The sequence below is a fragment of the Leopardus geoffroyi genome, chromosome C1 (assembly GCF_018350155.1).
Source record: "Leopardus geoffroyi isolate Oge1 chromosome C1, O.geoffroyi_Oge1_pat1.0, whole genome shotgun sequence".
NCBI lineage: Eukaryota > Metazoa > Chordata > Mammalia > Carnivora > Felidae > Leopardus > Leopardus geoffroyi.
The window spans coordinates 199686508-199699080 of record NC_059328.1 but is presented as its reverse complement, the minus strand read 5'-3'; positions in this window follow the sequence as shown (position 1 = coordinate 199699080).

The following is a 12573-nucleotide window of genomic DNA, read 5'->3' as shown; positions in this document are numbered from 1 at the left end:
CATAATTATATTTAAGTCTAATAGCGTTTATGAAGTTTTGTAAAACAATAATTTTAATTTTATTTTTTAACTTTTAATTTTAAATGTTTATTAAAATTTGTTTTAATGTTTATTTTATTTTATATAGAGAGACAGAGTGTGAGAAGGCGAGGGGCAGAGAGAGACATACACACACACACACACAGAATCTGAGGCAAACTCCAGACTCTGAGCTCTCAGTACAGAGCCCGAGGTGGGGCTCAAACTCATGAACTGCGAGATCATGACCTCAACTGAAGTCGGATGCTTAACTGAATGAGCCACCCAGGTGCCCCATTTTTTTTTTCATTATCGAGAAAGCATGAGTAGGGGAGAGGGTAGAGGAAGAGAGAGAGAGAATCTCAAGCAGGCTCTGCACCCAGTATGGATCCCAACTCAGGGCTCGAACCCACAATCCTGGGATCATGACCTGAGCTGAAATCAATAGTCGGACGCTCCACTGACTGAGCCACCCAGGCGCCCCAACACAAAAATATTTTTGGGATACATATTAATACACATGAGGACAGCATACTAGGGGCCTACTTTAGATACAGTGAAGTAGGTGTTTAGAGATGGGGAAAGGGAATGTGATGGCAACAGAGAAACGAAGCAGACAGGTAATAAAATAAAAGAAAGCAAAGAGAATAAACTAGGGATAATGGTGTGCCATAGCAGAGCATAACTAACTTAATTCTGTGTACCTAAGATAAAGGAAATAAAGACAAAAAGAAAAAAGAAAAGTAAGAAAAGAGAACAGAATTGCAGAAGAGAGAGTGAAGCAGAACTAAGAGACCTCGTGGAGGAGGGAGGCCTGAGACCCTGCACTGACCTGTAGAGCCAATCAGCAGCTTTCAATTCCCTAAACTTCTGTGATCCTCCCATTCATTCATTCATTCATTCCATAGAAAATGTCCCTTCGGAGTTGTTGATGACAATGGGAACAATGACAACTATACTTGGTACAAACAATATTAGAAATATTGACAAAACAGGAAATCAAAACAAAAATCAAACAATTCTGTTAACTGCATTCCAACTTCTATTAAAACAAACTTTTAAAATTTATTTTTCATGACAGCCATAGACAGAAGACTCTATTTTCTTTAAGATTTTATTTTTAAGTAATCTCCATACTCACCGTGGGGTTTGAATTCACAACCTAAAGATCAAGAGTTGCATGTGCCATTGCCTGAACCAGACACCCCCTGTAGAATCTATTTTTTCAGAAAAATTGTTCTTAATCTAAATGTTGATTTAATCACAGTCACTTAAGATTGAGCAGTTTTGTTTTCTCCGTTGCACATCTTCACTTTTCACTGCCTAACATACTGTCAAACGAGAAACTGAAAGCCACTTGAATGTGAAGTCACACCAAGTGTATATTTTCTCCTAATGACTCTGCTGTCACCTTGCATTTGGAAACCTGCATTGACTGGCATGTGTGCTGAGAGCCTCTTCTTGTGAAAGCCAATTTGCAGCCGTTTTGGGAAATGTGAAATGATAGATTCCTTTCCAAATAGGAAATAGACACAGAGAATCAGTGATATCTGAGATTTTCAAAAACTTGGCCAAGATTTGATGATTTTATATGGCAATGTCTGACTTCAAATTCTAGAGTCTAAGGAAACCATACCAGATATAGGATTGTGAGAATTCTAGCCATATTTACTCACTTCATGAGATGCTGCTCATGAAGCATATATTCCTTCTGGGGGTAGTTGCATAGAAAGAAGAAGGTTTGGGGATGAAATACAAAGACAAAGATGCCCAGAAGAGCTACCTGATGTAGCTCTTGCCTTTAGAGCCCTTTAAGTATCTCCCTTATCACCCACTCTCACCTCTGCCTTGACAGCGTTCTGAGAAAGCATTGACATCTGTAGTTTTCCTACTGTGCTAATAATGGAAACTGGATTCCCTAAGGAAGACAAATAATGCAAGTAATAGAATTCTTCTACCTAAAAAAAAGTCCCTCATTTTGTTCTTGGGTATCTATATCTTTTGAGTACAAAGTGACACTAAAACCACATCTTAAATGGTTCCCAAAGAGAGTACATACCTGAAATGATGGTCCAGTTATTTAAAAATTTTTAAAATGTTTACTTATTTTTGAGGGAGAGAGAGAGAGAGAGAGAGAGAGCATGTGCAAGCAGGGGAGGGGCAGAGAGAGAGTGAGACACAAAATCTGAAGCAGGCTCCAGGCTCTGAGCTGTCAGCACAGAGTCTGGGGCAGGACTTGAACCCATGAACTGTGAGATCATGACCTGAGCCGAAGTCAGATGCTTAATCAACTGAGCCACCCAGGTGCCCCATGGTCAAGTTATAAAAAAAAAAAAATCAGCAGATTTTGTTTTTATTTTGAAAAATCAAAATACATATACGTGTCTGTATGTATATATGCACACATATATACATATATGTATATACACATGTATGTGTACGTATACACACATAAACATACGCAAAACAGTTTGAACTCATGCATGTGCTATACACATACATGCACACACAAATATATACTTATAGATACGCATGAATACATATATATAAGAATATGTGCACAGATATGTATATACACATGCACGCATGTATACATATATGCACACATGTACCTACATATGTAAATTTATGTATATATACATACATATACAAATTTTAAATGTTACACACCGACCTAAGTCCATTTGGTCTTGTCAAAGTTCTTTTTTGGAGGTTTTCTATAGCATCCAGTAGTTAGAAGAGACAAGGGATGCTGGTTCAGTTTGCTTGGACCAGCCTCCATTTGTGCCTATTGTCCTAGTGTACCATTCAGTTAGTAGTTGAGCACTCTTTAAAAGTGTGCTTAATTGGATGATAAATGACTACCCTGCTTTCAGTCTTCTCCCTAACAACCTCCTTACTGGGTAGTATAGTACTTTGGAAACAAGTTTTAGACCCCATTCTGTCACATATAAAAACAGCAAGCAGGCACAAAAAATAGCTTGTTCTGAAAGCATGAGGGAGAACCATCTCTGTTCTTACAGGCCCTCTGAGTACCTTACCTACAGGTCTTATGTGGACTAAACCTTAAATAATTCTGAGAGCTCTTTTTAAGAAAAAAATAACACAAGTGGTGTCTGAGTGGCTCAGTCAGTTATGCATCTGACTCTTGATTTTGGCTCAGGTCACGATCTCATGGTTTGTGAATTCGAACCCCACATCTGGCTCTGTGCTGCCAGTGTAGAGTCTGCTTGGGATTCTCTCTTTCTCTCTGCCTCCTTCCTTGCTCACATATGCACTCTCTCTCAAAATAAATAAATAAACTTGAAAAAAAGAAAAATATAACACCAAATTCTAAATACAAAACTGGAGATAAAAATATGTATTTAGAAAGGAAAATCACAGGGGCCCCTGGGTGACTCAGTGAAGTGTCTGGCTTCGGCTCACGTCATGATCTCATGGTTTGTGGGTTTGGGCCTTGCATCGGGCTCTGGGATGACAGGGAAGAGCCTGGTTTGGATCTTCTGTCTCTCTCTCTGTGTCCCTCCTCTGCTCTTTAAAAAAACAATTTTTTTAATGTTTATTTATTTTTGAGAGAGAGAGACAGAGCATGAGCAGAGGAGGGGCAGAGTGGGAAGGAGACACAGAATCTGAAGCTGTCAGCACAGAGCACAGAGCCCGAAGCAGGGCTCAAACTCACAAACCTTGAGACGATGACCTGAGCTGAAGTTGGATGCTTAACCAACTGAGCCACCCAGGTGCCCCTTCCCTGCTGTTTAAAAAACAAGAAAAAAGAAAGGAAGAAGAAAGGAAGAAAGGAAGAAAGAAAGAAAGAAAGAAAAGAAAAATAGAAAAGAAAGAGAAATCACAAAAATATCACATTTTTGTGGAGCTAACAGATACCACAAACAACACAAAATTCACATGCTGAATAAATATATAAAGTATAGATATTTTATTTTATCATAGTTAGCTTTCTGGATTTACCTCCTTGTTGAGTTTTTTATTGGCTATTATAGATTTATAATATCTGTATTTTAATTTACCAGATCTTAAAATAATATACCACTTCATATAGAAGAACCTTAAACAGTGTATTTCCTCTTCTCCCTCCTGTTCTTTTTGCTATCATTGTTATTATCTTTCTTCATATGTTATAAACCCCACAATATATTGTTATTTTTAATAAGTAAGCAAATTAGAAAATACAAGCCATATATTAGTTTCATACTAGTCATGTCCAGCTGTCTTCATCCTATTACATAGATTTGAGTTTCTGTAAGTGTCCTTTTATTTCAATCTGAAGAACTTCCTTTAGTAGTGATAGCTCTCTCTTTCTCTCTCCCTTTTTGATAAAAGCCTTTATTTTGTCTTTATCTTTAGAGTATAATTTCACTGAGTATAGAATTTGTGATTGATAGTTTTTCCCTCCATCATTGTAAAGGTGCCATCCTATTGTCTTTTTGGCTTCAGTTATTTCTGATGATTTATCAATGTAATTCCCCCCTTTTTTTTTCCTTTAAGTCATGTGTTTTCTTTTTCTGACTGCTTTTAAGACTGTTTTTAGCAGTCTTAAAGTCTTAAAGATGGTTTTCAGCAATTTGGCTATGATGTGCCTACTTGGGATTTGTTGAACATATTGGATTTCTGTAAGTTTACAGTTTTTGAAAAATTTTGTCTATTAATTCTTTTTTCTCTTCTTCCACCCCCTACTGAATTTCACTACTTTAATTTCACATATATGAGAGCTCTTGCTACTATTCCATAAGTAACTATATGCTAATTTTATTCAGTTTTTTTCTTTCTGTGATTCCATGTGGATGGTTTCTTTTGCCATATTGATACTACATACATTCTGTAAACTTATCATTTCAGAGACTGCACTTTTTTATTTTTAGAAGTTCCTATTTGTTATTGGTTTCATTTCTTCATTTTGTTTATGTTTTTCTTTAAATATTAGAACATAATTATAATAGCTGTTTTAAAGTTTTTGTAATTCCCTTGTCTCTGACATTCTGTGACCTTTTGATTTTTTTTTTTTTTTTTTTTTTTTTTTTTTGCCGGTTATGGATCACATTTTTCTGCCTTTTTTTTTATACATGTCTAGTAATTATTGATTGGATGCCAGACATTGTAATATTACATTATTGAGAATCAAGATTTTGCTGTCTCTAAAAAAAAAAAAAGGTTTATTCATTTTTATTCAATTTTAAGGGGGAGGAGGGGTATAGAGAGGGAGACAGAAGATCCTAAGCAGTCTGCACTGACAGCAGAGAGCCTGATGCAGGGCTGGAACTCATGAACCACGAGATCATGACCTGAGCTGAAGTCGGGCAATTAACTGACTGAGCCACTCAGGTGTCCCCAAGATTTTGTTGTCTTTTTTAGAAAGAATGTTAAAGTTTGTTTTGCAGGCAGATGAGATGGTGTGAACTATCACACCATTGAGGCTTATTCTTAAGCTTTGTTAAAGTGAATCTCGTGTAGTCCTTACTGTAAGACCAGTTTAACATTGTTACTAAGGCATGGCACTTCTGGGGTGTCTATTGAATGCACCTTTGCTTCAGTGAAGTCTCCACATTGTTTGTAGCTTGGATGTCTCCCAGCCCTGTGTGAGCATGGAAAAGTATTAAGATTACAGTCACCCTTAGTTTTTCTGACTCAGGAGACTGCCTGTGCATATTTCTTGAGTTATTCCTCTGTATACACTCCTCTACTTTCTTGCCTGCAAATTTCAGCTGCCTCCATAGTTCTGATCAGCAAGACCACAGTGGTTTGTTTGGTGTCCCCATTTCTGTGCCACTTTCTGGAAAGTGCCTCGAGGCAGAAAACCAGGGCAGCAAGTAGGAATCACCTTATTTGCCTCCCTGGGCTCCCTGTTTTTCCTGGGCTCCCTGTTTTTTAGTGTCTGCAAACAATTGCTTAATTATTTGTGTTGAGGGGAAAGTAATATACTATTTCACCCATCATAGCTGGAAAAGAAGTCAAACCCACTAATCTTATTAACGAAAACAGTCTTTTAAAAAAATGTATTAGATTACTACAAGAATACAAATCTTTGTTTGTGTTCATTGATATAGAGAAAGTGCTAAAAACACTTGTTTTCACAGAGTTGCTTAATCAATATTTGTTAAATATGAATAAATCAATATAATCTATTTTTTAAACTAATATGACCTTTTCTATTGATCAGAAAACAAGAGTAATGATGTGATTATATTAACCTATTTATGCAGTGTGGGCTTTTGATTGGCACTTTTAAAAGATAATTATTATTAATAATTATTCAAATGTGTATTTCTGATTAAGGAACTTCAAATATTAACTAACCCCCCATCCCAGCTACAGGAATAAGGTAAAAATATTGGATGTACACACATATGTCATGTTATCTACGTTAAAGTCTTTTAAAGAAAGATACAGACAACATACAACACAGAACAAAAAGGTAAAAAATTCTCCTTCCTGCCCCTAATTCTTACTCTTTCAATCCTCTTCTCTGTAGTAATTTTTTTTCATTAGCCTATGTACATATAAGTTACATATACATGTCTAACCCTCTTTCAGTCCCACAGATGATTGCATATTATATGTACTAAACTGCACCTTTGACTTTCATATAACTGTATTTGTTAAAGAGAATTTCATCACTCATCACATTGTTTTAACACTGTTGAATATTTTACTGACCAGATATAACACAATTTATTTAAAATATTCCTGTTGATGGATATTTAGTTTTTCCCCAGTTATTTGCAGTTACAAACAGTGCTATAATCAAAAGCCTTACATTGTGTCATTGTGCTTTTTTTTAAAAAAAGTTTATTTATTTATTTTGAGAGAGAGACAGAACATATGAGTGGGAGAAGGGCAGAGAGAGAGAGAGAGAGAGAGAGAGAGAGAGAGAATCTCAAGCAGGCTTCACGCTGCCAGCACAGGGCCCGATGCAGAGCTTGAATCCACGAATCGTGAGAGCATGACCTGTGCTGAAGTCAAGAGCCAGACACTTAACCAACCGAGCAACCCAGGTTCCCCTGTCATTGTGCTTTCATGTGCCATGGTTCCATCATACAATTGCACAAAGCAGCAATAAAAATGTACCTGAAACCCAGGTAATGGACAAGTAAGCCTTCAATAACAATTGTCTTTTATTGCTACATAATAATTGCATCTCTCAGGTTCAAAGTATTATAGTAAGGAACTTCAGGCACACAAATTACCCCAAAACATTAACATTGCCGTGTAATACCTCCTTACCTCTTCTCAATGGGCTGTGTATAATGTGTTGTATTACTGTGGTGGAAGTCCTTTTTACTAAGAAAATAAATAACATCCTAGAACTTCTTTGGTCTCTGGATTAGAAAAGAAGAAAATTTGAAACTTTGAGCCTGTGTGTGTGTGTGTGTGTGTGTGTGTGTGTGTGTTCATGCACCCAAACAACAAATAAATAAAATAAAGTTCTTCATATAAATGAGGAGCCAGTATCCTGTTTGCATTTTCCTCATTTTTTGTCTACTGTGTAATTCATTGAATTAGGTGTTTGCATTCACAAGAGAATTGCATTTCTCTTGCTTTATTTTCTCATTAAATTTTTTTTGGAATGCTACCTCTGACAGAAGAAACTCTTGTTCACAATTCTAAAACATACGCTAGCCATATGCTGATAGAATTAATGGCTACAGGTTTTCTCTGAGAAGAGAAGGCACAAATATTCTTTCATATATTAAAACAAAAATCTAACTTTCCTAAAGAATAATTGTAGGTCATGAAGTCCTTCAAGTACTTTTCTTGTTCGCCAATTAACATCTTTGTGTATTGAAGAAAGTCCCAGTGGAAGCTTAAAGACATTATTAAAACAAAGCAGAAGCTTGGATTTTGTAATGTAAAGATACTAGGTAGACACATGAGAGCCTGGACGTGGAATAATTCTTAGCTACTCACAATTAAAGGTCATTTAATATGACATTGGAAATGTAATTTTCTTAAGGCTTTGATCCTTAATTGTTTTTTGCCTTATCAACACCTGGAGGGCTCCTCAGACTTTACACACTTCAGTGTTCCTTTTACAGCAACTACCCAAAATGTTCAGAGCAGGTGATTTTGGAAATGTTTTGTTAAGAGAGAGAAGAGCCAGAGGGCCACTCCTCTGGGAGACAGTCTGCTGGATTTTGGGTTCAGATCACAGCACATCCTAACAATGGGGAGAAATCTAGGGTGACTGCCAAATGAGAGACAGAGACCCAGATTTTCTGGAAAGCCAGTGGAACCACGTAGCTGTAAGAAAGATAAGGTACCATTCCAGGAACTGCTTCTGTTGACACTTCACTTGTACCTTCACTGCCCTGGGGTTTGTGGTAGACTATGATTTGACCAGTGCTGTGATATCCAAATAATTGGAACTTGCTGAACAAAACATCTCCCCCGACATCCAGCTTTACAGTAATGACAACTATAAAGAGAAATCTGACAGCAAACTATTGTTATTATTTAACATTTATAGAACGTTAACAGCATGCTTGGTGCTGTGAAAAATGAGGAATACAATACTGAGATAGCTTGATGAGTTTATGTTGTCAAGTAAATAGTGGGAGCTAGAGCATTAGGTATCCTTTGAAAGGGCTGAGACAACTTTATTGAATTCAGTGGTTTGTTTTTCTTTCTCTTCTCGCTCTTGCAGTGTTCTTCTTGGATGTCTCATACCCCACACCTCAGCCGTTCTTAAACATGGCTACATATTGGAATCATCCAGGGAGTTTTTAAAAATAACATGGCTGACTGCTTCTCACCCTCAAACACACTGAAGTAAGAGATATAGAGTGTGTTCTGGGTATCAGTATTTTTTAAAGCCCCCTGTGTAATTCCCACATGCAGCTAAGGTTGTGAATCACTTTGTGGTTTTGTCTTTGTTATTGTCATTTATTTTTAAATTAATGGCTCTTGATAGCACTCCAGTTGAAACAACCTTTATCCCTATTTTAATGTTTTTCTCTTCTCTTTGTACCTTTGGGGAAAAAAAGGGGGGAAATGAACACTATTAATCAATTCCATGAGGTATTTTAACTAGGGTCTTCTGGAGACAATGTCTGGAGACCCAAAGCTGTGGGTTTAACAGTACAGATTTTAAGTGAATTGTTTGGCTCATTAAGTCTCTACTTAGTTTGTGAATCACCTTCCAGCCCTTGCTCTGTTTGGAACAATCAGCTAAGAAAGACTTATGTTAAGGTCTCCAAGTTGTGCTTCCCAACCAGCTTCAGGTAGTTGTTCTGGATTAAAGAGATGTCTTTTTCCCAACTCCTTTATAGAGACCCTGAGGGACCAGATCAGATTACATCTGCTCCCTTGACCACCCTATATCCTTCTTCCTTTCCTTATGTTGTCCAGAGTATATTGGATCATTTATAGGCTCTGAGATGCCATTCTAAAAGTAGCTCTCAGGTTGCATGTGGGCATCCTAAGATATACATACCGAATGTAAGCTTATGTCTAACTCCCATCTTTGAGGAGTAGATTGGTGTAGTTGTTACTTATTACTGTATAACAAACTATCTCACAACTTATCAACTTGAAACAATAAACACTTATTAGTACCTCACTGAGTTTCTGAGGGTCAGGAATTCAGGAAATGGTTTAGCTGAGTGGTTCTGGCTCAGGATCTCTTATGAAGTTGCAGTTAAATTGTCATCTGAAGGCTTAACTGGGGCTGGGGGATCCTCCCTCACATGGCTGTTCACAAGCCCCAGTTTCTTGCTGGCTGTTGGTCACCAGCCTCAGTTTTTTACCATATAGGGTTCTCCACAAGGCTGGTCATGATGTGGCAGTTGGTTTACTCCAAGGTGCATGTCAAAGAAACAGAGTGAGAGGTAAGCCAAAGTGCCTTTTATAGGTGTGACATACTATAATACCTGTATTTTATTAGTCACACAGACCAACCCTTAAACAATGTGGGAGAAGATTTTTTTCTCGTTGTTGTTCTGTCACTTAATTTTTGAACTTTTTTAAAGAACAGCTTTATTGAGGCATTAATAGATGAGTAATGTTTCAATGTACAAGTTCATTGGTTTTAACACATGTTTACACACATGAAATGATCACTAAAATCAAGATAGTGGATGTATCTATCACCCCTGAAAGTTTCCTGATGGTCTTTTATAATCCCTTCCTCCCATCCTTGTTTGGCCCCCCATCCCTAAGCAACTACTAATCTCCTTTCTGTCACTATAGATTAGTTTGCATTTTCTATAGTAGATAACCTTGGCCTCAGCTTCAGTGCTATTGATATTTGGGAGCAGATAATTCTTTGTTGTAGAATAATGTCATGTGCACAGCAGGGCGTTTATCAGCATCCCTTGTCTCTATCCACCAAATGTGTATAGCACTCTTGGCCCAGTTGCAACAAACAAAAATGTCACCAGACATTGCCAAATGTCCCCTAGGGGGCAAAATTGACCCTGACTGAGAACCACCATTCTAGAGTTTTATATAAATGGTGTCATGTGTTATATACTCTTTCCGGGGGCTTCATTCCCTCAGCATAATTAGAGATTCATCCCAGTGGGGTCCTTTTCATCAAGCTACCTGATCAGAAGAGTCTCTCAGAGTGAGTTTTTGGTTGTCAAAGTAGATACTATGTAGAATATTAGTCAACATAGGAGTCAAAAGTCTTAGGTTCTGATTCTAGCACTTCCACATACTAGCTGTTCTGTATTAATGATGTAAAAATATTTATCTTGCTCACTTTGCAAGATTACTGTGAGGATCAAGTCTGAGCTATATAACATTAAAATACTAGCATTTGCTTTCATTTTGGAGAGTCTATGAAAATAGAGTATTTTTTAATCAGATAATCTAAACTGTCATCCAGTTTAAAATTTTTTGTGAAATACTTGCACCTATAGAGTGTTCTTGTACTCCGACACAAAAATTAGTTTGTTCCCAAAGAGTCTATAAGACATTGGAGTTAAATAAAGCACTAGAAATATAGGAATATGGATGAGGTGCCGAGGTGGCAGCGAGAGGAAAGAGTGATGGATTCATTCAGGAAAGCACTAATACAAAGATTTCTTGGAGCAGGTAAAGTCTGGGTTGGATTTTGAAGGATGAATGGGATTTTACTGGGTGGACATTGCAGCAGGGAATTCCATTAGAATGATAAACATGCAAGCAAGGAGGCATAAAATAGCTTGATGTATTTGGAGAACTGGGAGTAGCTTAGTATTGCTGGAGTATGAAACAAGATCACATCTGAATGGTGGGATATGAGCAATAAGCAAGAATCAACTGTAAAGGAAATATTTTATCTTACTAATGAGTTTGGACTTTATTTTACAAATGGCAGGAAGCCAGTGAAGTGTTTTAAGCAAGAAGTACAAATTGGTTAATGCTTTAGAAAGATTGTTTCGGTGCTGTGTGAAGAATTGATTTAAATGCCTGTTTTCATTTCTGAAGTCTGGGGGTTTTTATTTCATCAATATTTTATTGTTCTGTTGTTATAAATTAACATCGATTTGTGCAATTATGTTTCATTGCTAAATGGCAAAAAAAAAAAAATGACTTCTTAAAAGAGAGAAGCAATTCCTTAACGTAATTTTAAAGAGCCAGATTAAATATATATAAATTTTTTTCTTTTTTTTTAGTAGGACTTCAGTCAATCATGACAGTTTGAAACTACTACTCTCCACCCACATTAAAACATTAAAAGTCCCCTGTGGCCAAAAGGTGGGGGGAGCATGAGACAATGAACAAAATAGCTCCACATGTAGCTCACACTGAAATCTTCTCTAGGGACAGGTAAAGGAACAAGTTGCCCTTTAAAATGAGACTCACAGCCTATTCTATATTGAAGAGAGAAATAATATTTACGAGCTACAAACTCTGTCTGATTTTCAAAAGGATAAAATTCTCAACTAACAGGGATCCTTAATATCTTATCCTCCTAGACAGATATTGAGACCCCCTTTATAAATCTGCAATGTCCTCTTGTACGCATCTCACCCTTGCTTTTCCTATTGGATGTTGTGAGATCTCATTTTCCTTAACTGAATGTCATGTCACACCCCCCTACCCTCCTGATCACAAAGCAAATCTTGGAGGATCTTTGACTGTGCCCAGTATCAACCAAAGTCTGTCAGGTAGATGTGTTAGGGAACTGGAGCACGGTTCCTTCTTTCATTGCTTCTTATTTCCTGCAGGTCAGTTTGTATAAACAGCAAAGCCTTGTTTTTATATTCTGAGCCCGAATTGATTTTTCTACAACAGTACTGACTTAGCATGTGGTGTGTGCGGCCCTTCATTCTCCTGGAATGAAAAACTAAATATTGGAAAAATTAAGACGAGAGGAAGGGAATTAGGATGAGAGAAAAAAAATGGGGGAAAAAATCTGGGTACGTAGGAATGAAACTTAGCCAGACCTGAATTATTGGCAGGCTGAGGGATATTCCTGGAAACTTGTCTTTTCTTCAGTTAGTTTCACAGTAAATACTTTAGAGTCATGTTGCATTATTTTGTTGTGCTTGTTGAGTATATAAACACAGACTCAAGAGTAGGAGAGAGAGGAAGCCATGAGGGTATAAAAATTGC